Raw genomic sequence first — 25258 nt, forward strand, 5'->3', positions numbered from 1 at the left:
TACTGATCTGATATCCTGTGGATTCTTTTGTATGAGGGTGTAGATTAACATATCTGAGTTGACTTCATTACTCATCCATGCTAGGTGTATGACTCTTCTCCTCCATACTGGTGTACAGCTTCACTCCACCATATGTTACTACACTGCTTCTTGACTCCATGTTGGTGAACCTCATCTCACCCTTCTCACAGTTACAAAACTTCTCCCAACTATGGTGGGAAACAACTGACTTCCACCATGCTGGAACACGTGTCATTTCATCCATGTTGGAACAAACTCCTCTGCCCTTCTTCATAACGCATCTCCTTTTGGCTTTTACACAGCTCATCGGATCCATGTTAGTGCTATATCCTGAAAAAGAGAAAAGAAATCTACGACTACTGAAGGAAACTCTTCTAGATGAACAGTCATTAACATCAAATGGTAATTAGATATAGAGATAAGAGAAGCAAGCGTCCTGTTCCTTGACATCATCTCATTCTGCTCTGTTTTTATACAGATCAATTATTAACTGAATTAAGAGCTTGATGTCTAGAGATCAAAATTAATTGTTTTTGACATTCTGTCATCATTAACTAACTTCATCATATGAGATACTTGCTTTGAGACGATAGATGTGATCACAGGCTCCAGACATCACTGGGGACTTCCTGAATCGCTCTGAAAAGGCAGCATGCTTGATAGGAAGGTGGGGTTCCTTCTGAATGCTTAATTGTAAAAAGTATTCCAATCTCCCACACGAAGCTTTGTTTCAAATGTTCGGTTCTGGACAGTTGTGATGCAGCTTGTTTTCACAGACAAACACACAGACACACAGAAACACACAAGCGTACTTTTCCATCACACGTGAACCCAAACAAATATTCAAAAGACTTGCTGAAACTTTAGTGCATGAACCTGTAAAATGAACATAAAAAGCTTGCTATTGGCTCATGGAATCAGCTGAACATGCAGACCGGTGCTCCAGTTCCAGCTTTTACTGAATTCCAGTTCACTTATCCTTTGATAAATTTATCACCCGCATGTGAATCTACCCCATTGAGTTTGGTAATGAAATCCCATTATTTACCTTGATTTTCGTTCATTGCTCTCTGAAAACTGATAGCCACTCTAAATCAACATTAAAGTGCTTTATTAAATGTCAACTTTTTAAAAGTCACGGCGAATACAACCCCCTCAGATTAAATATCGACAGACAACACAATGGTTTACTGGCATGTTAAAAGTATTGATTGTGGCAATCCAAGATATACAAGATCCATATAAAAAGATTCAAGATACCCGATGGCTGCTTCCTGGGGACAGTTAGGTCTGCATGTGCTTTCAGTTACTTATATAGGCAAACAGGTCCAGCCTTAGGCCAACTGAACCCATTGAATCCAGTGGAGCCCTACTCCCACAGGGAATTGAAACAGTGAAGCTAATTTTTCCTTCCAGATACATTGAAAATCCTGGAATTACTTGATTTGAAAGAGTTGCAGGATTTCCCTTTCTTTTTATTGCCATGCACAGACTGTTCTAAGGTCAGACATGCTCCAGGATAGACTTAACAGCCTTGCAATACGAAACATAGAGTTTGATGAAGCAAAAATTTAAACTTCGACAAAATTTTGAGGGATTTTGCAGAACAGAACACAAGACAGATTTAAGTATAATTCTTTCTTATTGTGCTTTATGTCAAAATATATGCTAATAAATGTAAATATTGTTTTGTTTTTAATAAAACGTAATGGTATACGCATATTACTGATAACCAATGTGACAAAGTCCTAAGTCCAAAAGCCCATATCAAAATGTTCTAGATTGGGCCTCGCAGTTGCTAAGGCTGGATCTGTATGCTAACATTAACATACAGGCAAACCCAAGTGACCAACTCAGTCAAACACTAAGCAGATATAGACAATGGGAACGGGAGACGTCATTCCTCCATCATCACCATCACCCAATACATTACCCATTCAAGTCAACACTGGAAGTTATGGTGCCACTGCAAAAATTGTAATTACGTATGAATAATGCTCCTCTAAATTTATGTGATAGTTTAACCATGAACGACTGTAAATATTAAATTTCATGGAGGGAAAGACAATTGGTTGAGGAAATACTGATCTGCCTTCACCCTGACAAGCTTTTTTGCTTGTTTCACTTGTGTGGTGTTTATAACACATTTAAAAAACTAATTGACCATCTTGAAAGTGCTTTGGACAAAATATATCACAACTGATCTGATGTTAAGGTGAGAAAATATTAATCTACAGACAAAACAATAACTTGCACTGTGGAGCTCTGTGCAAGCAGCATCTCTTTAGTTTCTTGGCTCTTTGTGTTCTACCAGGTGCTACTGGAGTCTAAGGGTCATGAAAGTTCTATCTAATAATGTTGCCTAAGCATGGATGGAACTTTATCAAAAGCATTTGCTGGAACATGGTGCTGGATTTGTCTTCTTTTTTCTCATAATATGTTGTAGAAACAGAGACATCAGGTTAGGTTCTAACTTTCCCTCTTGGCGCCATTGGTGGTCGGCACATTGGCTGTCTTGCGCTGTCTTATAAACCAAAAGCTTGGTCATGTCTACCTGGAAATGACTAGAGAAAGTATATTTTCCTACATGTCACTGATCTGCAGATTCTAGATTATTGTGGAGTGTCAGATAGAGCACTGGACTTTAGACCTGAAGGCTTCTATGAGATACTGGGTATATGATTGGACCCTGGGCTTCAGGGTTAAGGGTTATTGCAGAGTCATACCTGATGGTTGTACATTGGTGTGGAATGGTGGTAAACATACTGGACTCAGTCTTGGGTGCAGATCAACCTTCTGCTGCATCCTCCCCATTAACATGCAGACTCCTCCGTCAGCTCTGCCTCGTTGTCGGGGAAGCCCATTAAGCAGATGACATACGCAAATGACATCCCCTTCTGCCCATCATGTAAATATTCTCCTCCCACAGTCCTCACGTAAGCCCTCTGTGCTTAAGGGCTCCTCGATTAACACGCCAAACACTTTAGCTTAGCGGCAGCCCTCTGCACAGAACCATCATCTGTTATGTTTCTCTAAATGTGTGTTTGATGAGCATGTACATTACCTGAGTGCTGCCATTTGAACACAGCGTGACCGCATTTGCAGAGTTATCAATACAGATTGGGATGCCAGGGTGGCAGCATCTGTTGGCAGGGCAATTTAAGCTACCCATCTTGCAGTCCCCTTTGACATTAAGCATCTCAAACATCTCCCACATTCATTCATTTACTCTCCTCCTGCAGGGATTCCTGAAGAAATCTCCCTCCTATCGTTTCTAATTCACAGTATTATCAATCTCTCGGCTGTGATTGTCACTTCAAGAGATGTGGATATTCATATACTTTATATGAAAATTTCTCTCAACACCTGTAGTTTTCAATTATGCCAAGAAGCCCACTGCTATTTTAATCTATAATTGAAACACAATTGTAGACGCATGTTGGAACACATTTCCGCACCACACTGGGCTCAAATATGAAGCCAATTGAAAAGTTAACAGGTAGTCATTTTAATCCCGATGTAAAGTAATCTTGGCACTTTCTGAGATGTAGGAAAAACCTTTGTAACTAGGGGTCTGCATTGCATGTATAGAACTGTGGGTTGGGTGGACTGGGAGTAAACTGTGGAACATGAACAGAGCCTAAAATTGGTGCCCTCAAACTGAAAAGAAGATAAATGATAGGTACTTCTAAACTCCTGCTGGGACTGCTGACATATTTAGCATAAATCTCCCTCTAGCAACACAGACATACAAAACTGTGGGGACACAAGCATCTGATGGACCATTCTGAAATGTAAATCAGATCTGCTGCTGCAGGCAGTATTGAAGAACTCATAACAGTAGACCTCTGACCTCAGGCAGTAGTGAGGACATGACAGCTGAGGACCATTGACATCAGGAAATACTGTGGACCTCACAGCCGAGGACCTCTGGCCTCAAGCAGTACTGATGACACCACCCCTCAAGGTCTACCATCGGAAGGGCATTCAGATCGCTCTCAAATATCTCTTTGGGATTCACATTTTGGTTAGATTGCATTATGTGCCGCCCGTGGAGTGAGGTTGCCTCTCAGGTTTCGGTCCCTCTGCCGTGTCGTGTTCCTTTTGTTCCGGCACTTCGCTGCGGTGGGCAGTAAATCGCATCGCAGGCGCTCCGTCGGAGGCTGACAAGCACTGTGTCTGGGGTTCTTCAGAGGAGACGCCTCCCGTGCTTTGATCAAGTGTTAGCGGGCGTTGAGAAACGCCTGCCAGATGTGTGCCATCAGCAACATCCTGTCATTCTTCCCTCTGTTCGGCAAAATCGAGACTCAGCCTTCAATCCCCCTTTCAGGGGAGGCTTGATGCGGCTCTCCGGCTCCACACAACAAATGAGAGCGGAGAGCGGAGGAGAGCGGCTGACACTCGTGCGCGCAACTTGGGGTGGGTGGAATATTTAGAGGTAATTAACTGACAAACAAACGTTTCTAAGCTTTTCCCCGTCACTCGCATGGCCTTGAGGAAGACTGGCAGGGGTGTTTTGTTTTCTTGTCTCGCTGTTCGTTTTGTTTCTCTCCTTGTGCTTCCTAGTAACAAAGTTGTCCCAAAGTTAAGAAGAGTAGATAGTAGTCAATCATCTAGGGTGGAGACCATGATTCCTGTTGCTCTTTAGCTCTCAGCTGACTTCTTGCAAAGTGTGGTTCTCTACCTGTGCAATGTATTGACTGTGCACTTGGAGGTCCCCAAGGGTTTGATAAGGGCATCTTTCATTGTTTCTTCACCCCTGAGGCCAAGGGTCAGAAGTGTTGTCCTCCGAGCGTTCTGATTATATACACATAGCATTTCACTTGTTTCTCGTTTGCTTTTTGGTTGCAATTCACTTAGACAACTTCAGACAAGTATACAGTCTGCTTCTGCCCCCTTCTGTGAATGTTTGTTTCTAGGGGCTACTGGAATGCCAGGACAATAAAAGCAGTGACAGTTAGCGTGTTGGCACTGATGGGTCTAACTGGGAAGGATACAGGTTAAAGAGCTTTAGGAATGACATACATGGTCTAACGCAATAAGGGCACAGTAAGTTGCCCTTATTATCGTAAAACCATCTCTCTTTGAATCATTGAAAGATATAGTCCATCTCTGAAAATAACAACCTTTAAACTATTTATTTGCCTAGAAGGCACTTTTCTCCAAATTGACTACATGCCTTACATTCTAATGACTGTTTAAATTATTACTGCATTGCTCGAGGGTGCAACAGCAGGGCCCTGCCTAAGATTCGAATTAACAACCTTTTGGCCTCCTGTTGCAGACAGGTAGACAAGGGCTAGATATTTTGATGTGGTGAGAAGAGCTGCTGACCTAGATCCTCCAATGCTCCAACAGTGTGCTTGCGTGGCTTTATACTGCAGAACATGCTTTGACGTTCTGCCTTAGATGTCTTCCCTAACCTTGACCTCTCCCAGTGAGAATAGTTATTTTCGTGTCAACTGTGAAAAGTCAAGAACATTGGAACACCAGTTTTTGACACAGCCTATTTAGGAATGTTTCTAACTTTGTCTATTTCCACTGATACTTATTTCGCTACTGTTCTTGACACTGCTTATTTCAGGAATGTCTGAATTACCTTAACGACCAACCAACCAATGTCAACAACCCGCTTGTCCAGAGCAGGAGCCTATCACAGAAACATGAGACACAGGGCTGGAGGGGGAGGGGAAACACGCAGGACGGGACGCCAGTCCATTGCAAGGCACCCCAACCAGGACTCGAACCCCCAGACCGGCCACACAGTGGGCACCGGCCAAACCCACTGCACCACCACACCCCACTCCCTTAACAAGAAATGTAATCAAACACTTGTGTAACATGTGGTTGGTATAGAACATTGTATACACTGGGATGGAGCCTGAGTAGTTTTCAGAATACCGAGGCCTGTTTTGTGACACATCGTTATTGAGAAAACCGTATGATCAGAGGCTGGCAATCTGAATAAATTCTTTTTCTTCTGCAATTGAAGTTTTGAGTCTATGTCTTACTTCCTCCTTGACCACCGCCACTGTGCCCATTCCTCAGCGTGGTCCAAAGCACTTCGAAATGTTTTGCTTGTTCCACATGTGGGTCCACCAGGCATGCTGACTTAACATACAAACTTTCCACTGTGCTATAACCTTATATTTCAGTCAAGTACTTTAAGAGAGACAAATACACGGAGAACAAGAGGTGGTCTCCTGCTTAGGGCGCCACCATTTAAAGAATTAGCACTCTCCTCCCCTGTGACGCCACAGCAGATACCCAGCCACCGAAAGGCATATTTATGACTTCATATGGTGTAATGTGCCGCCCATCCCCCTCCCTTTTCCCAGTCGCTCTCAAATTCAGATTTCCACATCAAGAGAGCCATCGCATCGCCGGAATCAAAGGGTGTTGCGTGTCTTTGAACTGGCTGATGAAGAGATGAAAAGGCCGAGGTAGCTGGCTCCACGTTTCAGAACACTTCCTGTCTGTCCAGGTTTACCTGGATGAAAGCCACCGCTCGCTCACTCTTCCCTGCCGCTCTACTCTTCTCTATCTGGCCCTCCATGTCTCTCTCATACATTTAAATCACAGAAAAAATGTTATTGGCCTGAATGGGACTGTCTGTCTTTCCCGAAGCAGTTCAAAGAATTCAACATCTAACACACAAAATAAATATAATGCAGACAATATGAAAAATAATGCGACAATCAAATTATGGGGTGCCAAAGTGTTCAAAATGGCAAATTAGTAACACAATAGTAACAAATAAGTCAAATCAAATCCGAATCGCTATTTGGTACCTGAACTAAGCAAGTTTGCACAGTGGTTGGGTCCCTCGGGTTTGGGACAGCGAAATACACCCTTATTGAAGCTGCCAATTCTCCCCCCCCCCCCCCCCCCCCCCCGAAAGTTACAGACGAACTCAAGAGCAGAAAAGCTCTTGCAATGCTCTGCTAAGAAATAATGAAACCATCCTCAGATGATTAAGAAAATCTCAGGCGTAGGTTTTAATTCAATGCCTGAAAGTGATTGCTTTGTTTAAAAAAAAAAAATGGAGAATGGTGGCAGCAGAGAAAAGAGAGCACTTCTTTCTGATTTGCACACACCTTGCTATTCTTTTTTCTACTATTGTGATTTTTCTGTGCTTCTCCAGAGCTGTGTGAAAGGCTTGTCATCCAGCTTATTCCAGTACTGCGTGTTTCATTATAGGTGATTGACAGAGGGGGAGTTTAATCTCGGAATTAGTCACCAGTGTGCTCCTGCTCCCCAATCAGGGGGACAAGCGCTGCTTTGATTAAAAGAGAGAGAGAGGGTCTCGCCTTTGATTGGAGCCAATGATGTGAGTAGGAATTCATGTGAAGAGCAACTTGACTTGTCATCCAGGTGATTTAGTCAGCCTGAGTTAGGGACAGTGACCACGTGATGCTCTTATCCATTTGCTGAATTTATTTCATAGATTCAGAGGGCTAAACATATCTAAACATATCTTGCCCTACCCCATGGGTCAATGGTCAGGAGTCAAAGATCAGCTCCCTGGGCTTTTTCCATGTTCCTCCTATGAAAGGCTTGTAGGTATGGGGTATTTGGCTATGAAGACCCAACGCAGTTGATCAAATCCTCATTCTGCAAAGTGAAAAAGGTCATCCCATTTTTTTCTGTTGAATGTTCCCCATGCCTTACCTTTTAGTGTGGCCAGTTACGAATGCACCATCACAAAATCAACCAGTTAAAGATCATCTGTTCTTACTGGCAAAAGCTTGCCTTCCCTTGAAAGGAGACAGCAAGCATTTCTGTCATTCAGTAATGATACCTGGGCTTCACTTTTGTGTGTCCTCCAGGGTCATGACCAGCATGAGGTTCTAGCATCTCATGTACAAAGCAGTGTATCTAGTTGTGTATGCTAAACTGCAGTTGTGTAGGGAATTAAGTTCCCATCCTTCCTGTTCACACTTTGATTACTTTGTATTTATTGCATTAGATCGAGACACAAAATGGTAGCCCACACACACGGTTATTTCTGTTCTGAGTCTATTCTTGGAGCCCAGAGAATGGAAGACTTGAAATCACGTCTTCCTCAGCAGCTGGACAGTCAGCCGGTCCAGTCTGTTTCTGAGAACCAGGTTTCTTCAAGTGCTCAAAGCTGTTTGGTTCTATTTCGAGAGGGTCTCAGGTGACAGTACAAGAAAGAGCAGGTAGGTGGGCTGGCTTGTATTCAGGATGTGCTTCGTTAAACTTGTAGATCATTCCATTACAGAAATGCAGCCTTGTTCAAAACTGGTAAAGGCTCACTTCACTGTTCAAAGAATATCATTTGGGATGGGCGTTTGAAGCCAAAGATGGGAGAGGAGGCACAGCTTGACATGCTTTGCAAGGCCGGTAAAGGTGGATAAGGAGTGGCTAGAGGTGGGAGTTCCAGTGGGGAGGGAAGTGAAAAACTGTGATTGGTCCAGATAATGCAATGATAATACCACAGTATACCTTCTCCTTCGCAACCCCCCCCGCCTAAATCTGCCAATGGGGCCGAATGCTGGCGTGGGCGGGCCCGGAGTGGGCGTCGGGGCAGTATGGATTGGCCGCCAGCAGGTACAGGCCTGAGTGACAGCCCTTAACGAGAACCCTGGAGATGGAGTCAGACAGCTGTTTGTTTGGAGCACGCAATAAAGAACAAACTGGGAAACTTAGCAGCAACTTTCAGTGATGGCCTCCAGCACTATGTCCCTGGTCTGGAAATGTGCTCTAAATTCCACCGCTAATAAGAAAAGTGGTGTGGGCCCTCGGTCTTTCTCAGAAGCCAACAGATGTTATTTTCATGACCTTTGGACTGTAGCTTGTTTGCAGATCATGCTGTTGCTGATGTCACTGGGGTATATTTAAACCCAGCAAGGGCAGAGTTTATGCAACATAATAGATATTTCTAACACAACTTTTTTTTTTTTTTCTTCACTGTGTCGGAACATGGAGAGGTAGTGTGATCTTCTCAGCATATTTTATCATCATGCCGTGTGGTCTTGTGTGAAGGCTTCCATAGGATTTCCGTAAAACTTTAAGTGACCGGGGGTCTACACATCATACACATTTCTCTGTTTTTGTAGAGGCTCAGCGGTTCTGAAGATGTGTGTGTGTGTGTGTGTGTGTGTGTGTGTGTGTGTGTAGAGGCTCATACCAGCATTTGTAACTTACATTTTATATTCATCATATACACGCACATATATATTGTAACGACCCACGTTGCCGTGGGTTTGAGCGGGAGAACGCATCCATCATAATTGGTTGAATTTGGGTGACATGCTGGGAACATAAGGGGGTGATTGCGTCTGCCAGTGGAGGAGAAAGAGGAGAAAGCCCAAGGGGCCCTAAGCAGGCTGGTTTGGGGTGTAGGTCTTTGAGGAAAGGGGTCCTCCGACTGTGAGCATTGTTTCCTTGTGTGTCGGTGTTCCAATAAACGTTCCTAATGAACGCTGCCCGTGCATCCTTATTTGCTCCATCCGAACCCAGAGTGCTGCATGCCACGATATGCATGTCGTGCATAATTTGTGATTTTACCAAAGCAAATCGATAAATGTAGTTGGAGTAACGCTTGAAAAAATTTTGCCCTTTAAAGATCTGAAACCACAACTCCTTGATAGCAAGGTCAAGCCTGACAATGCACTGGTCCTGTCTGCGGCTGCATGCTTGCAGGGTCAGGGTGGCAGGAGAAAAAGTGTGCAGGCTCTTGTAATACTGCTTACAAATAGGAGGTGGCAACTGTGCCTCATTTCGAAGGCTCTTCCCTCTCTCTCTGTTGTTGAGGAGCACACAGCCACTCTGATCCCGATGACAACTGGGGGGGACTTGTCAGGAAGTGCTCCTCGGGAAAAAAAGCTTCTCCCTCCAAAAGTACCTTTTCTTTTGGAGGGAAAAAGAAGATGACGAAGGGGGGAGGGTGGTGTTGGAGGTGTAGAGGAGCTGGGGTGGGTGGATGGTGGTGTTAGGTAGAGAAATATGTTCACCTCAGCGTGCCTGGGTCCCGGGGGAAGGGAACGTTTCTCTGTCTCTCCCTGCTCGGTGTCCCAGCCACCTGTTGTCTGACAGTCTGACGGGTGTTCAGCTTTGTTCCATATGTCGTGAGAAGGGGACCACAGAGAGAGGGAGGGAGACAGTAGGGAAAGAGGGAGAAAGGGCGATGTAGCTGAATTGGACGACCGGAGGAAGAGGAAGCAAGAGGGTAAATCAGGGAGACAGAAACGGGGGAATGGAGGGTGAGACAGAGGTAGGGAAAATTCTGAGAAAAACACGCAGGCGCAGCGAGCGGAGTGGAGATTTGCAGTGGGACTTGTTTACCAAGGGGTGTGAGGTGCTGGGAACAAAGATAAATCCAGTGCATCAACAGCAGGATGTCTTTTGTACAAAGGTAGAAGGTGGGATTGATTTATTTTTTTTTTTAGCTGCACTCATGATGGACATCATGCTGTCAAGCCATATTCTTCTCTTTATGGGACAGCTGTCCATGAAAATTGTTTACCATGAGACATAGTGTCAGCCAATGTCCACCGACCCCCCCCCCCCAGTGCACCCTAGTTGTCACCTGGGCACAGAGCACTCCATTGACGCTTCAGCCCACATGTCCTCCTTGTGAAAGCTGTGAAACGGCGCCTGTTCGTTCGTACACAGCACTTTGTGTCTAGAGTGTGCGCCGTCTCCACGCTTTCCACTGTAAATGGTCCCACTGGGGGGCTCAGAATGAGCGGTACTAATCTACCCAAGATGGTTCCTCAGCTCAACAGCTGAAACTCACTGCTGAATTTGTAATGCCAGAGGGGAAAAAGTTATGAGCCTTTTCACTCACAATACAACATACACACCTTCACTTTTAATGTCACCATTAAACCTTGTCTATCCATTGCGTTTTTTTTTCATGATTGGCCTATGACTGGGGCTCGGGTTTGAACCGTCTGCTGTGCTCCCTTGCTCCATTTTTTAAACATCCCACCATTTAGTGGATAGACACTGTTTCTGGAGGGAAACTGTGTTTGGGAAAGTTGTCAACTAAAATACTTACTAATGGCTTTTCAGTAATAATCTAGGCAGTTTGAACACAAATCTGTAATCTTATTACAGATTACATTAATTGTTTCAGAAATCTTGACAATATGAGATGGATATTTATGTCAGGGCATTCTTACAATAATCTCTTGTCAAGTACGATGTCATGCCTTAGGCACTTTATGCCTGTGCACTTTATAACAACTCAGGTTCAACATTTATTGTCTTTACTTGCCAAACACATAGTAACTGAATAAACAAATATCATGTGGCAAAGAAGGAGACCCATTTCCCAGGACCTACCCTCGTTTCTATGGCAACTCCATTACTCTGTAGTCGATACAGGAAGATGTCTTTGACCTGTGTTATTGCTGGCTAACCTGCGTTTGGAGACAAGCCGAGGCACAGTGCTGTCAGCCCTCGTCCAATCGCCCAGGCTAATAATAAAAAAGAGAAAACATTCAAGCCAAAAGCCCCATTATCCACTCTTATCTGAATGACTGGCCAGATAGCTTTCATCAAGCTGTTGACCTCGTGGTTGTCATGGTGACCACCTCCCCAAGCCAGTGGTGTTCAAATGCAGAAAGAGTCCCAGGAAAGCTGTGGGGGCGGGGGGGCTGGATAGGGGTTGTCTAGGGCGATGTTTTCCCTGTTTAGAGGGCAGAGACTGGCACAGGAGGGCAGGAAATAGCAGTTTTTTTCCCCCAAGGGGGCAGTGGGATAGCTAGGGCCAGACTTGGGCTGACAGAGTCCGCAGGTGCTGGCTGGAGAGGTTGAGCTCACCGATGCCCGCGTGCATTCATAGACAGACACACAGACAGAGGCGCACAGTGAAATTGACATCAAGTCTGAAAATAAATACACGTACACACTTGCACTGAAACACAACTTTGCACATACACACAGGTGCAGATACATGCAGTGAACCCATAGACTGTTTTCATCAGACCAGTGAGCCTGAACAGAATGGGCTTGTGTTCATTATAGACCTTGCAGACAGTTCTGGGCATGTCCACAGGTTCGGGGGATTTTTAGTGGGGATAGAGATGAGAAAAAGACTCTGGAAACCAAGACCACGATGAATGCATACCACTTATGCACATCAGCAAATAAACCATCACCTCCTCTCAGAGCCCTGCATCCATGAGCTATACAATAAACGTCAAAGGTCATGTGGTTGTACGTGTGCGTGGGTGTCGCTTACCTCATTTGTGTTTGTACGTCTAGTGTTTATGATCTTGGGTGAGCTACCGACTACCCTCTGTTACAGGACATCATAAAGGTCTAGGACACTGAAAAGGAACAGGAATGGGAGGAAAGGCCATTAACTCAGCCTATTTCTAGCCTCAGCCTATCTTATCTTTTTTTAAAAGTCCATCCTTGGCTGTTTGTCATATGATTATGCACCAGGCAGCCTAATCCACACATCCTTAAGAAGACTAATGGGTTGCACAATCAGGGAGGCAAACAAAGGTCAATGCCCTTTAATTCCATTAGACTGTAATCACGGATCAGAGTTTCAGGGTCCGGTGTATGCTCCTCCGTGATGGGCCTGCAGACAGTGCTCGCAAACGTCCCGGTCCCAAGGGGTGGCGATCAAACAGTGAGGCTCTGGAAACAGGCTTGCGGTGTGTTTCCCAGGGCAACACTGCTGACGTTTAACCTGTCGCATGCCCTCATAGAAGGAGCGATCTCAGAGCTGACGTGTGATGATCAAAAACACCATCACGGCTCGCTTTAAGCAAGTGGCCTTCAGACAACTGTATGCATAACGTCCGGAGATACCAGGGGCCGCACATGACAAGTTACATGGTCTGCACATGGAGAAAAGAAGAGACAATTAGCACAGAATTTAACAGCTTGGTAGAAAACTTAAAACTAAAGAAGCCTGACTTCCTGAAGGAAAATCTCATGCTTCCCTTGTTTTATCAAAATGCATCTCCTGTTATACAGTCTCCTTTTCGTGTTGCTGCATTGACTGCATTCACACTCCAACTAATGGTATGACTTCTCCACACAAGTAGATGGCGCTGTGAAGTCCTTTCGTTCCCATGATGACAACAGCAAAACACGTGCATTTAGCACCTGCACGTCCATCTGAAGAGGTGTTAAAGAGCTGCAGGTACATCTGTTTGTTTACAGATTGAGGCTGATCTTGTTAATGCACTACTTTGAGCAAACTGTCGCAGCTCCCAATAACCACCAGAAAGCACCATGCAAAAAAAGCAAAACTGAAGGCCAAGGGGCACACCTGAACCCTGCAGATACACAGGTAAAGTGTCCATTGTCCAAAACAGTTCCCTCTTTCACTACTGTTTATGCAAGCAGTCATTAGACCACTTTATACTGGTCTTTCTTTTCATCTGTAGTCAATTGATGTTGAACTTGTTCAAGTTGTTTGCTTATTATTCTAATTATTGTTTTGACCCAAGTAATGGACGATTAAGCTCCTTTTAGACATTCTAAAATAACTGTTCACTGGCAAATCCGGTGAAACCTTTCCTCACTCATTTGCATATGTGTGGAAAATGGTTCAAGCGTCTACAGCATTGCCATGGAAACCCAGTCCTTGTAAATATCTGCTTTACCTGTCTGCTCTGCTGTCTCTGATTTAACTCTGTCTGGTAGTCATGTTTAAGTGTAACCTTAAACTATAGTAGTGCCTACTTACTATTACAAATTATTGTATATTACTGATCTAAATTCAACGGGGATTGTCGTTGAGGAAGCCACGACCTCATTCTGAGTGTGACCTCTGAACTCGGGCAAAGACAGTCATGATGACTATGGGGCAAGCAAGAAGCGGGTAAAAGAAAATACTTATTTTCTCCTAAAGGTTTTTTCCATGCTGTAGCAGTTGCCAACACACCCCACAATGCCCCCCCCCCCCCCCCCCCAACTGAGTGGCGACATCAAAGGCTGTGGATGTGTCCTGCTCCAATTTGCACCCCTCCGTCTTTGACTTCTGGCACAAATTGGCAGGTGCCCGACATCCTGCCACAGAAGGGGATACCCTGGCTAAATTAAACCTGCACCAGCAAAGCCAGGCTCTTATGATCTGCTGCTACGGAGTTCCCAGATGGCTAATGGGGCAGCCCAAACTGGAACCACAGTCTAGGCCGTCGGTGCTTGTGAAGGCGATCGGAATGGCAGGGAGATCCAGGCTCCTGACAGTGTCCCGCCTTGAAGCCTCGCGGCTCTCTTTCCACATCTGTTCCCGTCAGCCGCTGCTTCTGTGCGTTTCGGAGCGGCTGTGAATCGCCCTGGGGACACTTTCTGTGCGGGCAGCCAAATGAGCGTAATGCTGATTGATTGGACACTTGTATGGAACGGAGAATATTCTGCTTATTATTCTTTCACACACTTAAAGATGTGTGTGTGTTTAAATTAGTCAGTTACCATGAGGAAATCTCCTCAGTCACTGCCTATAATAAAAATAGCTCAAAGAAAAAAAAAAAACGTGTTACAGCTTATTCTGCGCAGGAAAGTCGACCCCAGACAGCCGTCTTCAAGGTTGGAAAGCGTTCTGCTTCAAGTTCTTCCGGCGTTTTATTAGTCTTATCCTGATCTCCGGGCGCGAAGATCACTGGAGAACCTAATGGGGCAATTAGGGAATGAAACGTCTCTCTGGCAGCGCTCTGCCAATACGGAGGAAATGTCAAGCTCGGAACTGCAGTTTGACTTCTGATTCAGAAAGGGTGGAGTGAGTTTACTCAAGCAAGAGGAGAGTCTTCTGAACTTTGACCCCTCACCTTTATTTAAATGTCAGTCAGGATTCATTACAGCTCAGGCTTCCTCACAGACAGGGTGTTAACTGGGGAGTTCCTGGGCTTCACAAGGACTGAGATTTGGAGGAGGATTCCTATCTTCTCAGAGCAAAGGAGTTGTGATCTTTCCTGACACTCGTCCAACTTGTATCCGAGAGAACCGATACCTCCAGTCTCAAAAATGTCTCCTATCAGGAGATTTCTGTTTATTTTTAACTGGGAAGAGATGAAATCAGGCATTTCAGAGAAACTGATTTTGCAGAAGATAGGTTGAATTTGGTTTGGCCTCTCACATTTCAAACAGTTCAGTTGCTGCTCATGTTGACTGTTAAAGTGGACATACATCGGTTCTCAGTCCACCGTGTGATTAAATTACTCTCAGTTTTATTCTTCGATTCCACAAGTTGAGAACAGGGTCATCAAAAGGTTGGAGTATGTATTCATAATTCCATGATGTTATATTTTGTGTGGAGGAACGGTGGATTTGACTGGGTCATGCTCTCTGGTGGGTCTGGGGTTCGAGTCCTGCTTGGGGTGCCCTGCGACGGACTGGCGTCCTGTCCTGGGTGTGTCCCCTTCCCCTCCAACCTTGCGCCCTGTGTCGCTGAGTTAGGCTCCGGTTTGCCGCGACCCCGGTTGGGACAAGCAGTTTCAGGCTGTGTGTGTGTATTTTCTGTGTTGCATTATTGCTGTGGAACATCTGCGTGCCAGAGAATACTGACATCAGAAAATTAAAAGAATCAGCCACGTCTATTATATGTCGAAGTAGCCTCAAAGTTTGCCTGTTGCCCTCGACCACAGGAAGTGCTATGAAGGCCTTGCCTGCTATTTTCTACAAGGAAAAGTTCAGGTGGTCCCTGTAAAGCACTGAGTCACTGCTCAGGCAAGGGCCTACTCCACAGAACACGTCTTCTGATGACTATGAGGAGGCAATTCTGTCCAAAGCAACCCAGCCAGAACTTCTAATACGATGTGACACAGACAACGTTTATTTTTTTTTCTTCTCATCTCGAGGCGGAATCAAATAAATATGTGTGGGTGACAAAGAAAAGCTGCTTTCGACTTTTTTTTTAATAACGTTTGCATCGCTCCCTTCCACTGTGGTGAATCATCATTGTGAAGGTCGGAACGGCGACAGGAACTCGATCGCACACGAAACGGGTTGTGTGGCAACCGGAGCGCTGTCTCCAGGTCAGGAGAGCGAAGGGGTGCTGAGTGAAGAGGCCGGGTTCCAAAGTAATAACAGCTCCACGCTTATCTCTGAATCAGTTTATCTGGAACAGAGAGCAATGTAAACCTATGGATTCTGGTAGCTTCTGAACCACTATTGCACTCTGAATATATAGAGGAGAACGGGAAGAAGAGAAAATTCTGGAAAGGAGGGGAGGTCAATCGATGCTATAATAGGGGAAATTTCTTCAAAAAAGTGACAAGTAAAAGATAGTGGATATCAAAGAGAGAGCGGAGCTAATCTCAGCTATGTGCATTCTCCAGACAAAAATGAGAGAAGAACTTGGCCTGGAACTGGAGATCAGGAGCAGATGTAGCGGCTTACTAAAATAGGCATTGATTAAATATGAAGCGGCCAGAATTAAATTTGCAAGAAACTGAAAGTGACAAAGTAAAGCTAATACACTGAAAACACAAGCGCACGTATCGCAGGATGTCAATCTTAAAAACGAAGCTAATAAATCGTTCTTTATAATTCTAACCCACTGAAACAGCTGACCAGGATGAGTCCCACGCAATGAAAAATCTCCAAAAAAGCCCAAATTATTCTAACTCCATCAGCTCCTCATAAGAAGTAATGATACAGCATGATGGAAATTGTTTGGATGATTAGACGCATGGAATGAACTCAGCTCAGGTACAGCTGTGAATGTTGCCCCATTGCTGTGATTTTAGTGTGCTTTCCGTTGCCAAAACCCTTACTTTTTATGAAAAGTGCACATATACACATCAAATGGTCAGACAAAAAAAGTCAGTAAAAAGCTTCCATTTTGATTATGAAATATTTCCCTCCATTATTTCTTTCTTGTTCAATGCTCGCAGTAGGTAAAGCATATACTTCCCAGGTTTCTTGAACATGACATAGGCATGAGAAGGTCTCCTTTAGCTATTGAAGGGTCTTCTTGATCAACCCCAGACAAGATGTAAATACTGTACCACAATCATAAGCATGATGTGCTTTTATTCACCTCTTTAAATACGTCATTACACACGGAGGGCTAGTAGTGTAGTGAGTAGGGCTGTTGCCTTTGGCCCTAAAAGTTGCACGTTCAAATTCCACCTGCAGCTGTAGTACCCTTGAGCAAGGTACTTATCCTAAAATTCCTCCTGTAAATTTACCCAGATATACAAATGTGTGAATTGACTAACACCGTAAGTCATTTCCTACAAAAGCGTCAGCTAAATTAATAAATATCGATGTCCTAATTCAGTATGAAGATCAGGCATCAAAACCAAACATGAGGAATGTCATCTTCATAGGTCCCAGGGGAAGACCACCTGGCTGAGTAAACCCTGAGTGAATAAACACTCCGGTGAGGTCCTGACCTCCTACAGTGAGCCACCCAGGAGCCCCGTGGTGAAGGGGGCCATAAGAACGGTGCCTCCTGTTGGTCCGCAGGCAAAATGCACACCTCCACTCTTGTGCTGGATTGCAAACACAAGTACCCGAGCGCGGAGCGGCCCGCGCTGTTGGAGTTATTAGCGAGATGAATAATTCATCTTTGCCGGGAGTCAATATCTCACTGGGATCTGGGAATCTGGTCAGATGCTTGTTTGCCCTGTGATAAGCGGCCCCAGTTCAATATTGCATCAGGCGGCGCAAATCGCAACGTTTTTCGGCCCCCGCATGCAGATCTCATGCCACCAGCCTATGCGGAACAAACTGAAGGAGAGTGTGTTACATCATTTCATCTGTGATCAGGTGGGGGGGAGGGCTGTATTTTGACTGCTGTATTATTAAAACAAGGCCAGACGGACTATCTGCTCGAGCAAACAGTGCACCTTTCTGTGCTTTTGCTTATTGCTCATTGCTTACTGCCCACACACTGCAGAGAGGGCAGCGCTGCTAAAGCCAGGGAACTCCCGTCCACCTGTACCATGTTAATGACGGTGTCCTCGCAGCCAAATCGGCATAACAGCTACGGCATCTGGTCTGCCGGGGCTTTGATGAAATTGTCTTTTTTTGCGTTTATATCACTTTGTGTAATTAAATAAGTGGGCAAATTTAACTTCCAGTATTATCTCCTGTTAATCCTATACTAGCCGCTTTAGTACGAATAAAACCATAATAAACCCTTTTTGTGTCTTTTTTTTGCCTCGCAGAAATATGCACAGACTGTCAAAGTGGTTCGATATGGACTGCACAACCAGCTTGCCTTTGTTGAAACATAAAGCTAAAAGTTTCCTAATTACTTACAACAAAGTTTTTATTCTTTTAACCAGAGAGAGTGGAGTCGACAAAATCCCGTGTCTACAAAAGCACATGCTCATTAGAAATCAGTGAAATTTGCATTAAAATCGCACTCTTTAACCTTTAAATTCCTTTTCGTAATGATTAGGGAAGCCATGCTGCACTCAACAGATTGAAAGGGTTACTTAAAAATTAGGGAAACATAAGGAGAACGCAAGCTGTTCAGGTGAGGTATGATGCAAAAATGAAGCAAACAGCCTCAACTTCTCACCATAACATTTAAAAAGTTAACAGGAACACCTGGTCAGACTGTTGGGATTTTTTAGTTGCATTTATTTTATTCCCCATGGTCCCTCCACCCTTCTCCCAAAGCATGCGCACACACACACACACACACACACACACACACACACACACACACAGACCATCTGAAATACTCCCACTTCGAACTGAGTCCCTCTTGCCAGTATTCCTCTGCTGTTTCCACCACTTAGCACGACCCACCTTCACTCCAACCATCTCCCCCAGAATTATTTTTTTCCTTACTGAAGCCAACATATAAAACCTCACAATTTCTACAGATTAATGCTTTTACATATTTTAGCTTAATAGCTGAATTTTTTTAACTACAGAAAACATTTTTAACTCAAGCACCATTATGGCTGGCCTGCTTGGTTGATCTGGACAAATTTGGCTTTCAGAGGAAAATAAATGATTGGGATGAAAAGTGTAGCACTTTCAGAAAAGAAAAAAAAAAAAAAAATACAAATGCACACATTTAAAAAGCTCTGACAAAATAACATTAATAACAACAAACACAACAGTGCTAATAGCACAAACAGCAATGAGTAATAAATTAAAAATAAAAGCACTTGATGATCAAAATTGTTTCGATTATATATGAATAAAGTAAAGAACAAATCCATTGCTTGTGCTAAGAAGAAACCGCTCTTATCGGCTCTTTTGGAAACTTGGATTCTTTCGTTCTGATGGATCAATGTGAGGTTAAATTTGAGGTTTGTTTGGTTGTCTGCCTGAGGTTACCCATTTTTTAAAATGCTGCCTGAAGTAATTAGGCTGCCTTCTCTGTGCCTAACAAGCATACTGAATGACTTTAAAAGGCATGCGTAAAACTCTTAGAAAAGAGACAAAAGCCACTTGTGGTGCTGATAGCTTTTTCTACATGTTCTAGATAAAGATATTTTTCCCTATTATACATGTATATTATAGCTCTTTGCATATGGAAAAGACACAGATACACATTTCCTGGCCTCGTATAAATTGGGGGAAGATAATGTGAGAACTGAAAACACGATCTGCATACCACACTGTGAAAGGCAACGCCTGTTCAAGTAAATAGTAATAAAATAATTATGAGGCATATGGATGAGTTTATTGCAGAATTTTCATGCAAAGTAGGATGAGTCACAGTGAGTTGGGCATGGCGTGGCCATTCAGCACATTACAAGGCAAAGTCTAATTAAAGTAAAGCATGAAACACGAGCATTTTGGTGTACTTGGCGTACGTCATTTGCTGTCCCATCATCCCCTCTCCGATTGCTCTGGATCAAGCATCAACATGCAGGCAATGTGACCCACCATTGTCCCAGTGGCAGGACTTTGCCTGCGGCATAGAACACTGTCTCTGCAGTACTGTGTGGAGAACATCGCTGCCACAACTCCCTGATTAATTATTCTCTATAATTATTTTTTTTTCTAAAATCAGAGGAAATAATTGTTTAACTGGTGGGTATAGGTGACCCCTTTTGACCCCCCTGCTTCTGAGGATCCTCCCAGAGCATGGTATGTGTTCTCGATTAAACAAAGCGCTAAATGCAGAGTGGGGACACCACTGTGTCTAGGGTTTACTCTGGGTACTATTAATAATTTTTTTTTTTGCCAAACATTGTCAATTTTTTGCAATGCAGCCCTACTACAAAAGACTACTAAATATAACCATAAACCAGATGACTCAGCTGCAGAGGTGGCTTCAGGTCTGATCGATATTTGCAGTTTGTACAGGGCATGCATCAAATTGGGCAGTGAGGCAGCCCACAAGGTCACTTATAATCCAAACACATCCGGCGAGAAAAACTCTTTTAAGATAACTGAGCAGAAATATTGAGGATCAGGGGTTGCGCCGTGCGCGTGTTTTACAGCGCAGGGAGACATTTCACACATGCTGGGGGAATATGGCACCGAGTCACCTTAGAGCTGGAGGATGCGGGGAGAAGATTGGGGACGCGTCAGCTGAAATCATGTCAGCTGAGGTTACTCAGCCTCTTCATCACTAGAACGCAAAGTTTGGCTCCGCAGAAGGTACTGCCCTCCCGGAACAAAAAAGTTATTATTGTTTATTTAACAACAAAAAGTTAATCATTATTATAATTGTGTAAATCATAATTTGACATACTGCAACATAATAAAAATAATAACAATAATAAAAGACAGGTGTTTCATGTGGGATGGGGACTCTATATTGCAAGTAGTGTGTGTGTGTGTGTGTGTGTGTGTGTGTGTGTGTGTGTCTGAGAGAGAGAGAGAGACAGAGAGAGAGAGAGAGAGACAACTCTGCAATGCACTCGGTCTCACCCTAAAGCGGCTCCAACCCATCACGACCCCTGACAAGAACAATGAGTTAATGAAAGTGAGTCAGTGAAGAATAATAATAATAATAATAATAATAATAATAATAATAATAATAATAATAATAAGAAGAAGAAGAAGAAGAAGAATATAATGAAGGGGGCGTGGTGGCGCAGCAGAGTTTGGCCTGTGCCTGCTCTCTGGTGAGTCTGCGAGTCCCTTTTCAGGTGCTTTATGCGCTGTCCTGGCATCCTTGGTGCCCTGTCCTGGGTGTGTCCCCTCCCCTTCCAGCCCCACGCCCTGTGTTGCCAAGTTAGGCTCCGGTTTGCCGTGACCCCGCTTCGGACAAGCGATTTCAGTCAATGTGTGTGTGTGTGATAATAATACTAATAATAATTGTCATCAACATCATTAGAAACATAAAAAACATACTTAACCTAAAAATAATTTAGGTAACACTTTAAATATAAAATTCCAGTAACGAAGGTTATCAGTTCAGTTATTTAATTTGCAATAATTTAAATGGTAAATCTAATATGTTCAATACGTTTTTTTCTTCTTTACAAAAGTGTGCTTACAATTTTTTTTCCCATGTTTTCTCGCCAGAGGAGGGGTATTTTCCTTAGAAATATCAGAGGTCTGTCAGCTCCAAGCTGGAGCTGCCGAGTAAAAGCAGTAATAAATCGCACGGTTATAAGTTATAGCAATAAACCCGCAGAAACAAGGTTTATGCACGAGTCGATGCCATGCGTCCGGTACCTGGACGCGTCCCTCAGCCGCACACCTGATGTGCAGCCGAAGTGTCGCCGTTTCACGCTTGTTCGCGCAACGCCCTGAAGGTGGCGCTAAGAGAACAATGAACAATTCCTGCTGAGCTTAAGAAAGAGAAATCCAACAAGGCAGAAAATGGGATTTGGGCTCGGAGACGTCCACACCGGGGCCACGGTGCGCACACGTGCGAGCCGGGGAAAGCGCGCTTCGCTACCGGGGCTGCGGGAGCGCGCGGGGCCCGCGTTCAAACCAACACCCTTCAACGCATCTGGTTTTGGACCGTGAGAGAAGGACTTCGCTGCATATTTCGCAGCGTGTGGCCAAAATAGCAGCGAAGATGCAGACTAAGCAGTTCGTGCGACGGATGCAGGAATGAATGTCACGTCTGCACGCGGTCCTTGCAGAAAGCGGGACACGAGAGAAATGCGTGTTTCACTGCAGCAAATTAAATCCGTTTCCGTGGCTCTTTTGCGGCGCTCTACTATAAGCACTTAATAAGGCGTGATAAACGAGGGATGCGACCCCAGATGTCCAGCAGCAAGGCCCCGGTATTTTTGCAAATCCATTAAGTTTTATTGGTAATATTTTGCCCAGTACCCAGCAAGTTTTTCAAATATCTTGATGTCCCCAGAACGCAGAAATCAGTGACAGCTGCCATAAGTATTAGAGCAATAAGGTAGCGATAGGAAATAAACACGGGCATAAGGAATTCGTGCAATGGTGTTATTGTATGATTAACTTGTACACTTATTTTGCATCATGTAATGTCAAAAAAAGACCGTAAATGAGTTGAGCGAGTGCAAAGTAGAGGGAGGGGGGGGGAGAGGGAGCGGGAGGGGGGCAAGAGAGAGAGAGACAGAGAGAGAGAGAGAGAGAGAAAGCGAGAGAGCGAGAGAGAGAGAGAGAGAGGGAGAGAGAGAGAGACGCAATCGTGTGGAAATCGCTCCACTCGCACTTATGCATCGCGGAGCCGCGCAGAGGTGATCGAACCCGAGCAGCATCAGTGCGACAGACTGAGAGCGGATCAGGCGAGCGCGTGTGACGGATGGACAGAGCCCGTGGGCAGTCCGCGCGCCCTCCGCACCCACTGGGGAACCCGGTGGCGAAGAACTCTCTCTCTCTCTCTCTCTCTCTCTCTCTCTCTCTCTCTCACACACACACACACACTGACACTGTGACTGTAAGACTGTGACACTCTGAGGAGCGCCGTGGGGAGATGGTCGGACTGCGCGGCGGAATGCGGTGAGACCGGTCCGCACTTGAGTCCACGGGCTTCCTCATCGCCCCGACAGAGGAGACGGTGTAGAAGGAGGAGGAACATCAGACGTCTGATGCCCCAGAAAGACAGTTCTTTCCGAGCCGCGCATCATCGCCGCTGACAGTTCGCAGAGCATCGCCCGTCCTCTCTGTGGGATTCGTGGAAGTGGGGAAGGAATAGCAGCTCATCTCACTTCACGTGGATTTCTCTGCACTCCGGGGATTGCGCGGCGCAGCGCGGCGGAGCGGGGACTCCGGTTGCGGATTTCTCTCTATCCTGTGCTGCTGCTGGCGGAGTGCGGGGTGGCTGTTCCAGGGCTGAAGCGCACGGTGACGGGAACGCTGACACCGCTCCCTCCTCATCCTCACTCTCATCCTCATCCTCGGCACGAGCCGCCTCGCGGAGGAGCCCGCAAAGGTATGAACTCCGCACGGTCCGTAGGGTGAGGCACCCCACGCGAGAAAACAAGAGGGGGGAAAAAAATCACACGTTTGTCACCGGGAAACTCCATCTTTTATTTATTTATTTATTTGTTTGTTTTAAATAGGCCCGCGACAGCAGCTAAAGAAAAACTTGCTCTTCAGATGCTGAAATTCATTCATTTGGCAGCAATTCTTCCAATAGATGTATATATCTTTTAATGTAAGCATATAAAATATATTGCTGCTCAAAATATTTCCAGTTATTACCCATCGTAAAAATGTTTAATTTATTGCTTTGCGCATTTACTCTATAAATAGTACTTGGTGAGCAGGTGTAGGGAATGTGTGCCCGCCTCCAACGGCACCATGAAGGGGACACTTGTTGTTCTCCTCGCTACCGCTTCCAGTTAGTATTCAGGGCATGATCACCTCCTCCTCTGATTAGTACACTTGTACCATGTTTTTACCCCAGCACACCCTTAATGTCGATTTCTCTGATCGAGTCTCTTCGGGATCGCATGCCCGTTCACTGCGTTTTAGCTACAGTCGGTGTTGCCTTGCTTGTTACGCATGCATATTATTGCGTTTTATTTCCCTTCTTCGTAAGAAATGACACTGAGGAGTCCACCTAGAATCGGGGTTCCGTGTGAGGAAACTCGTATCGATTTACCATTGATTAGTGCTTTCAGTTTGCCGCTCTTTGCCCTGCTGGTGTTACCGAGGCTACAGCCGCAGGATGAGGATCCCGTCGCAGGAAACTGCGTTTCAGAGTCCTGTCATTTATAATTTTCCAGCATAAACGTATTTCTCAGTCAGTGGGGGGAAGTCATGCATTGCTTCAGTCAGCTGTGCCCGTGTGTTACCTTTTAGAAGAACTGTTTTTAATCGCTTACGCAACCTGACAGCATGATATGAAAATTGGCGAAGTGTTCATGCTGACACCCCGAACACCTGTAGCTCCTGCCGGTGTAAAACGTGCCGCGCGTATCGGGCTGCTGTTCCCAGCCCGTTCGTTCTCGGTTCTGCCACACGACGAAAGGAGCGTGTGGCACCCAAGACCGCCACATAATCGTATGTGCCGTGTTATTGATTTAGTGATTAAGTGTTGTGAGGAAGTCGGCGGGGACAGACCGGTCAGTCCGGCTCCTTTGCCGAAAACCGGCAGCGCGCGCACTCAGTCAGGAATGTGGCCGAACTCGACCGGTTTGTTCACCTCGTCCTCGTCCTCGGCTCTCATTCCGGCCGTCTCCACTATGTGCCACTCAAACTTTTATTTTACTCAGACAGGAACCAGCGGATATTTAAAACATGCCATTTTGAAGTCCACCATCGGCGACGTTACGCGCATTCGCACGCAGCCTTTGATCCGCTTATTGCTCCACTTTTCGTCGCGTGTTTCTTTCAATCTTTTGCCTTCAACAGGAACACGCGTTAGCTGACAGACTTGGCTCTCGTTTTCAGTTTTCTGCACTTAATATCCACTCTGCACCTTTGTGCCCGAATGTAGCTAGCTGTCCATAAGAAAAAAATGACTTTTCACGTTAGTATGTCTAAGTCTTTAGGTAACGTGCCGATATCATGTGTATAATATTATACATATATAAACACAGACGTTAAAGAGACTGAAAAACGATGTGGATCCTGTTAATTTCTTGCAGCTTTGCAGTTCGGTGGTGTTTTTTTTTTTTTCTGCGAAGCGAACGGTCAAAAGACGGTGATTTTAACAGGATTTATTGTGACTAGTGAGGCGGACACCGGAGACTACAGACGCGCGCGCGCGCGCGCACACACGCGCATTCTCAGGTTCTACTGAAAATACCACACGAACTCACCCTGTGAACTAACCCTTCTCTACGTGACAAACCCTGAACACCCCCCCCGAAACACACACACACACACACACACACACACACACACACGCTCACACACACGCCACTTCATTTACATGCGTGAATTAAGTTGGGGAAAAAAGCAGATCGATGTAAACTGACACAGTAGG

General features: G+C 45.0%; 1 protein-coding gene across 2 annotated transcripts in view; it reads left to right on the forward strand.

Moving 5' to 3' along the window:
* Positions 1-22503: 22503 nt before the first annotated feature.
* pcdh1b (protocadherin 1b) overlaps positions 22504-25258 on the forward strand; it is a 141123-nt gene continuing 138368 nt past the window's right edge. For both annotated transcript variants that reach the window (XM_018737386.2, XM_018737388.2), the window contains exon 1: positions 22504-23254. The gene's annotated coding sequence lies outside the window, so the exon portion shown is untranslated. The remainder of the gene's footprint in view (positions 23255-25258) is intronic.

Source organism: Scleropages formosus, chromosome 13 (genome assembly GCF_900964775.1).
Source record: "Scleropages formosus chromosome 13, fSclFor1.1, whole genome shotgun sequence".
Taxonomy (NCBI): Eukaryota; Metazoa; Chordata; class Actinopteri; order Osteoglossiformes; family Osteoglossidae; genus Scleropages; species Scleropages formosus.